The sequence below is a fragment of the Nesoenas mayeri genome (genome assembly GCF_963082525.1).
Source record: "Nesoenas mayeri genome assembly, chromosome: 10".
Classification (NCBI taxonomy): Eukaryota; Metazoa; Chordata; class Aves; order Columbiformes; family Columbidae; genus Nesoenas; species Nesoenas mayeri.
Window position 1 is genome coordinate 9,172,451 of NC_137560.1, and position 8,151 is coordinate 9,180,601.

Sequence of the window (8,151 nt, forward strand, 5' to 3'; positions counted from 1 at the left end):
CAAGATTTGACAGCAGACTAAGTTTGGAATAGGAGCCAGACTCTTAACAGCTGTGGGAGTAGCTGAGGTCTGTTCCTTTGGGAGGGATGACTCAGAGTAGGGCTGCTTCTGCGAGAAGTCCCCAAAATGGACAGTCACCATTAAGGATTAAATTCATGCTGCTTCTTGTTGTTGCTGTTGTTTCCAGTGTTGCAAGTTCCCTTCCTGACCATAGCTAGTGAAGGAAGGAAGGAAGCAAGCAAGGAAGGAAGGAAAGAAGGAAGGAAGGAAAGCAAAGTGAAGCAAAGGATCTGGTGTACAAGTCTGAATGGAAGCACTTGCTGGGTTGGAGGAGGTGAGCACTCAGGAAGGGGTGGAGGTGTCCGGGCAGTGACAGACACTCTGTTCAGGCTGAACTGGGAGCACACAGCCAGAACATGAGGTAGAAGCTGCATCAGCAAACTGCATCTGTTTGGAAGGCTGCAGCAGATTCTGAGGGCTTTACATGAGCACTGATACATCTAGTCCCTTTCTCCTCTACCTCTTCTGCACTCACACTCCTCACTCTTTAACTCCTGAACATTTGCCCTGCTTTTCCACAGACAGCTGAGCTGCTTTGGTGTACCAGTGCTCAGATCTCTAGATGGATCCTCTCTTCACCTTCTGGGCAGTTACAGCTCTGCTCACAGACTGGCTTTTTACCCTGTTGTACCACGCAGCCCTCAGTAGTTTGCCATGTCCTATACACCCTTTACTTGAAGTTGTGAGCCTCCCCTGGGTTTCAGTACCTGCCCTGGGTAAACACAGTAGAGGAAACCTAGGGAAGAAGAGAATTTTAAAAGTTTGGTTGAAGTGCACTTGATGCCAGGTCTGGAAATAAAGTTCCAGCAGAGCTGATCTCTGGCAGTTTTGCCTGTTAGGGCCCTGAGTACAAATTATAGTCAAATAGGTGATGTTTTGTTTGTGTGTTGTTTTTTTTTTTAAATAATAGTTTAGAGTCTCTTTTAAAGTTCAGTTTGTCAGACTTATTTGTTTAAATTTAATTTTTAAACAGATTTCACAGATTTTCTCTGGGTGTTGGCAGTGTTTATGAAACAGAGCAACACACACAGCTTGGTTCTGCAAGATACTTTAAAAGCTGCGTAGTTTGCTGTCTTATGAGGGTGTTAAATAACATCACATGGCATTCTTCAATGGGTAGGCTGGTTCCCTGCAGCAGGCTGGAGTGAGCCGTCCCTCGGAGAGCACTGGTGGCTGGGCTGCAGAAAGCAGGGTGCCTTTTCTCAGAAGCATCAACCAATCAATCACTTGTCAGAGCAGGACACGTTCTCTGTTAGACAAGCTTTTGGTCTAATCCAGTAGGACAAGTGTTGAAGTCCTCTATTTATAGCCAAAGTGATAATAAAAATGCTTGCATTTTTCTGGGTTTGTGCTGTGGAATGGTTGTATGTCTCGGAAAAATCACATGGTGCATTGACCTTCTCATAAAGACAAGAATGGAGAAAAATTGTTCTTCCTCCCAGGAGGCTGGATTTATTTGTCAGACTCACATCTGAGGAAATGTGCTGGTGCAGTACAACGTGTTCTTCAGTGCTTTACGCACATTGGCCCAGGCTCATTTTGGTACAGATGCACTGCAAAGCTTTTTGGAGACGATGATTTTAAGGAATGAGGCGCTCCCAGCACCCTTGCTGCAGCACTGGGCCGTGTCTGTGTTGTGTTCACTGCCTGTGGGCGGGAGGCTCAGCTGATCCAGCCATACTCTGTGCACGTGAGCTCTCTGCAGCGGCATCGCTGCTCCCTGAAGCCACACAAGGCTGATGCTTCAGTCGGCATTTTACATAATCCAGTATCTGGCATACATTTGATTTTCTGGTAACTTACTGGGTCTTTGGAACTGTATCAAAATGGTGACTGGTTTCCTGAAGTGATGCTTTCAGAGAGGGGCTTTGTTTTCGTCCAGGACTCTGAAGAGTGTGCTTGTGTGTGCTGTGTTTTTGGAGATTTACAAGTTGTGAGGTCTCTACTAGGATAACACTGGCCTTCCCTGAGGAGGAAAGCTGAAAGCTCAGGCTTTGGCAGAGCCCTGCAGATGGTGCTGTGGGCTCAGCTTAGCTGTATCTGTGCTGGAGACCAGTCCTGGCTGAGGCTTTCTGCTCTGTGGCGATGATGGCAAGGGGCAGTGCCCCACAGAGAGATCTGAGGTCAACAAAGGGCTTCAGTGTCAACGCGGCTGTGAAGGGGCTTTGACCTCCATCCCTGTGCCCCTAAAAGAGCTTCTGTGTGGGGATCGTGCAGGGGAGCTGGAAGGGGACCTCACAGCTGTGATACAGGACTAGGTTGGCACCTCATACTGTTAATGGAACCCTGGAGCCTGTATTAATCCATTATTTTGGACAGTCTCTAGTATCCCAGAGAACAGAGAGTATGATTCTTGTTCTGGTGTAATTTCCCTATAAGTACCCTGAAATGCAAGTACCACCTGTGTTTTCAGTCTCCCACCCAAGATGTGGGATGAAAGGGACTTTATCCAGGACCTTAGAGAATCAAAGAAATGTGTTTGTCTTCACAGTGTTCTCAGCCAAGCCTGTGCTTTTGTAGAGATGAGACTCTTTTCCAGGTGAGGAACAGAGAGTGACTCCACCTGGGTGACACAGAGATCTCTGGGGACCCAGGTGACTGAATGGGTGTGGATTCCTGGCCAGCACTCAGTTCCTTGATGCAGGGCTATAGATCAAAATGGCCTGGAAGAGAGTTTGACAGTCATCTAGCCCCATTGCCCTGTCCAAGTAGGAATCAACTTGGCTTACATCATTCCTGACAGATGTTTGCCCAACCTGATTTAAAAGGCCTCCAAGGGCTTTCACATGCAATCTGTTCTGGTGCTTTGTTGTTCTTCCTGCTAGAAAGTTGTGCTTTGTACCTCGTCTTCCTTGCTGCCTTTAAAGCTGAGTACTTCTCCTGTCCTGAGGTGGAGAACAGCTAACTCTCTCTGTAGAGCCACTTTCATGTGGAAGTCTGTTCCTATGTTTCCTCACAGTCTTAATTTCTGAGGACAAGAACACTAACATGATGTTGTTCCTGTAGGCTGCTTGCACATCCTTCCCTCCCTGCCTGCAAGATGTAAAAGGGGCTGGGGTGCTGCAGGGTAGTGTGCTGCACATGTGTGCCAGGTGATACTCATGCCTATGGTGGCTGGAAAAACAGCTGCTGTAGCTCTTCTTATTACAGGAGAGGAGTCATTTCCCAAGCAGTGAAGACCAAACTAAAACTTGCAATAACATTTTGTTTGTCTGGGCAAGTTTTCAAAAGCTGTATTTAAGCTTTAATAAACTATATTTCTACTCTGGGTTGCATACAGAGGGCCAAACATGCAATGAGAGAAGGCTTCTCTCTCACAGTCAAGATGATTATGAGATACCAAGAGACACTTTATCCAGTTTCCAGCCTATTTCCTCTTCCATAGATGTGTTGATATGCTTTAAGTGTCATAAGTTTTAGATGTTCCTTCCCGTGGAGGGTCATGTCACAGTACTCTGTTTCGTCTGGCTGGCAGCTGCTTGCAAATCTCAGCATGGTCCCTCCAGTCCCCAGTGAATGCAGGAGACTATTTACATTCTCCCATCATGGCCAGAGCCTGCTCTGCTTTCAGCTCTTGGAATTGGGACAGGTAGCAGAAGTTACTGTAGCCCTCTGAAATGTGCCCCGGTTGCAGAATCAGACCTGTACCCAGCTTTCTTCTGCCTTGCAGTCGGCCACCTCCTTGTTGTGCCACATGGGCTTAGGCTGACATGCCCCGGTTTCAAAGTGTGCATCTGACACGATCCCAAGACTTACCCTCCGGCCTGGGGTAGTCCAGAAAGACCAAAGAATCAGCCAACTTTTATGAAATCGTCTGCTTCTTGGTGACAGGCCAGAACACCCTTCTGCAGCATTTGCTTTGCTGATTTCCAGTGCTGCCAGTGCAAAACCAAAGGACCTGGGGGTAAGCCAAAGTACCAGTGCTAGTTTTTCTACAGCAAGTGCATCTCTTGGCCGTGATGAGAACATGACTTGCAGACAAAGCAGCCTGCTGCACAGTGCTGATGAAGTGCATCCTGTTCACAAAAGCAACTGGCACTTTTACAGTACATGAGCATCAAATATGTTGCTGTTGCACACAGGTGGAGAGAAGTGCTGCCAGATGTGTGATCTTCATGGTTAGTCTCCTTTATGTGGTTGATGTCAGAACTGTAGCTTTGTTTAAGTGGCAGCTTCTAGCTGCTTCATCTTTTCCCATCACCAGCAAAGTTGAGTGATGACTGTGCTGTGTCTTGTGTGCTCATCCTAGCATTTTAGGCAGAGTGGGCATCAATGTGCCATTTCAGTTGCAACTCCCCTGTCAGTGTTATGATGATAACCAAGGTTACCGCAGGATCAAAGGCCTTGGAAGAACCACATGTGAACAAACTGCTGCCTGGGGAAGAAGAGGCCTTGTCTCCATTAAATATTTGCTCTGGGTTCAGCTTGCTTCGAAGGGCTACATAAGTAGTCTCAGGCTTCATCTTTTATCTTGTGACAGCCAGGATGTTCTGAGATCATCCTGTCCATGGCAGAAAGCATCAGGAGACATTGCAGGGATTCTCAGATCCCAGACTGGAATTTGCAGCATGGCAAAGAAGAGTTTGACATCTAAATATCTGGGGACAAGAGGCACGGCAAGAAACAGAGGCACAGCAAAGGAAGAACCACGGTAGAGTCACAGGAAGAGCTCAAATGGTCTTCATGGCCATTCTGGCAACCTAGCTCTAGCTGTACTTGTTTCTTCCTTTACTGGTTCTTTGAATCATGTCTCCATCCCAGCTGTCACTTGGCAGGCTGATAGTGCCTCCAGAGTAGGAAGCATTTATTTTTATTCCTTCTTGTTTGCATGAATAAAGAATGGGAGAGTGTGACCAGAGAAATGTTCAGTTTTGAGAACCTCAATCTCAAGATGTGACATGAGGGTAGTTTTCACAGTTTGTGTTGTTGATACAGCCATTACTAATCACTGCAGGACCTGGATGTACACAAATGACATATGTGGCGGAGGAGGAAGGGAGTGGTGAAGAAACCATTACATGAAATTCATCTAGGGAAAAAGAGTTCTTGAGAAAGGGTGTGTTAAAACAAAGCTGGGATTTTAGGACAGATGGCCTGTGCTGCCACATTCCTGCTTTGCTACTCTGAAATGATAAGTACAAGTGTGGGGCTGAGTCTCCATAAGGTACAAGTTGTATATAGAGGGCAAACTGTACTTCAGAGAGTGAACTGAGACCCTTCTCCAGGATGGATGGCTTTCTGGTGGACCACAGGTGATGAGCAAGCACCCATGGACAGAGCACAGGACTCTGAGGAGACTGGTTGATGGAGAGCAGAGTGCTGCTCAGAGGGTGTCGCAAAGATGCCACTTGCCTGAGTTTCTGTACACGCTACTTGCACAGTCGGGTACGAGTGTATGGGAGGCAGAACTCTGCTTCTAGTGAGATGTCTTCAGCAGTTCTTACATGTGAGATTTTGATTTCTAGTTCGTGCTAGCTGCTGCCTGTAGTTTTAGCTCCTCACCTGCTGCTGCTTCCTTTCTTGATGTTTCTCCTGTGTTTTGTATAAGTGCTATAGCATGCACACAGTGGGGTGTGCCCGTCGCTTTGATAGCACAGTCCCTGGTGCAGTACCCAGCAATGCTGGTAGAACAGTGGCTTCTGCTGTCAAAGTGCTCATGTTTATCTGAAATATTCATCCAAGACTGTCTAGAATGTGAACGCAGTTGCTTGCGTTGTTGCAAAAGGCTTGAATTATTACAAAATTCCTGGTCTGGCATTTGGGTTATGATTAATTACTTAGGTTTGCATAGTGCTTTGATGTTCCAGCTGTAAATCCAGACGAAGCTGTTACAACTCAGTTGACCTCAGAGGAGTCATCCCACTCGCTCCACTTGGGTTGAAGTTGACTCACCTGGTGATATGTGGTATTTGTGTTCTGTGAAACAAGCATCCAGTCATTGATTTAAGCCTTTCCAGGGACTGGAGGCTGTTAAACTGATACACCTTTTCTCATTTTCCATGTTGCTCTGCCACTTATCTGGGTGTGACTTTCTCACCATCCCTTTTGACTTTGAGCTTGCTGCTTCTCTGGAGTCCTTCTCTGAACCTTTACAGTTTGTGGTGTGCTTGTATTGCTGAAGTGCTTAAAAGCTTTTCTCACAGGTTGCTCCATCTCTCTCTAAGCTTTCAGTACTCTCTTCCCCTGCCAGTATCTTGTGTAACTCTCCCCCTGCCAATATTGTTGGCTTGCATGGATAAATTTCTTTATGCTAGATAAATTGGATTAAGCTTGTGACAGAAAATTCCTGATCTAAAAGGCAGTTTGGTCTTGCATTGTCCTTCGTGTGATTTTCCTGCTGATGGAGTTCACTGGAGTGGGAGTCATGGTGCTGGCATGTGCTCTTTTTGCTTGAGAAGAGCAGATTAAGATCATACTTTGCTCAGACAAGGCTTCTTCATTTAATGTGTATGGGCAGTGGGCACTCAGGCTGAAAGTAGATTCTGTACTTTTAGCTTCAAGGTCAGTGAGTTTTTTGTCTCATTTGTGTCAGCAGACAGCAGCTCTTTGTTCAGCATCACGACTTTTTCCACCCCAGCAACATGCACACACACAAGATGCAGATCCAAACTGTGCAATAAACTCCATGGTAGGTTCCGTAAGCCCAGCAAATGCATCATCTGTTCTGCTTCAGGGCTTGATTGTGTGCCCTACTGACAGCAGTAAAGCCAAGAGTATGGAGTTAGTTAGCTATTAATTTATTTGGCGTTTCCATCCATCATTGCCTATGTGGGAAAGAAAAGGGGCATAAATACTTTGAGACTGAAAATTTTGTGTTTGGAGAAGTGGCCTTTGTAGCTTGTAAAAGCTGGATAATTTAATGAAATTAGTCGAGTATTAAATTAAGTATTTAATGTGATAATTGAGTAACTTTGTTACTTAGTAGGGCCAGGATTAAGGCCAAGGTAAGTCATGAGCATGAAAATTAAAAGATGGATGCATCTGGAGGAGTGTCCTGTAGCCTGTTGTCGGTGTCCTGATCACAAAATAACTGCGTGAAGTCCCATCTTTGCAGCGGTTGGTGCTCGCTGCCCCCCTCCCCTGCTAAGGGAGAGTCTGGAAAAGCAAGAGGTGGCTGGGAGGCACCATCCACTGGTGACGGTGCCTTTCCCGGAGCACCCCCTAGAAGGCAAGGGTGTGCCTGCCGGGAGAGCCCGAAGCATGGGCTAGCAGGTAGCAGCGTACTTCCTGCACAGGAGCAGACACGTCTGCCTCTCGAGGCCTGACCTACTGCTTTTCTGCAGACCGTGGGCAGGAGAGGGAAGACAACCCCCTTTTTCCTTGCTCTTCCAATCTGGCAGGGACTTAGTCCTCCAAAGCACTGCTCAGCGCTGGAGCGCTCTCACCCCCAGCCGTGCCTGACCTCCCCTAACCTCACTGTTGTGCTGTGGATCCCTGCAGAACTCCCTCCGTCCTGATCCTCTTGGACTTCGGCCGTAGCAAAAAATCCTGCTCAGGCTTCTCAGAATTAATGCGCATTAGCCTAACTCAGAATTGCCGTTTCCTGGGAAGTTCTGATACCATAAGGCTTGTTTGGGTTTTTTTCCCCCTCTTTAATCAGAATTAAGTAATTTATTTTTCAAATTTCCTGTGAGGACACTGTGTCCCAGATTTGGGGGTTTAGAAATGTTTTCCTCTGGAACTGCTGATTTTTTTTTTTTAGTTCTCTCCATTTGAAGTTGTTGTACTGCTTATGCTGACTGCTGATTTGCTAAATAAAGACCAGTAGTAGGCCACAATATGTATATTGTATAACAAAACACAGTAGTTAGTTATCTCTTTTTTTTTAAATCGATAAGAACAGCTGCTGCTTAATATGACTGAAACATTCTCTAGAACAAGAAGTCCCTTGTTTGCAATGTAATGACAGTCTGGCACTGCCATTTTAACACCCAGTAACGTCTTCATCTAGAAAAGCAGGTAACATTTCATTCTGTAGTAAGTAGCAATTCATCATAATGATCTAAAAAATAATAGAATACTTCACTACTTCGGTCATGTTAGGGCAAGGTAATAACAATGCACGTAGGATAAAAACCTATGAGATAAAGT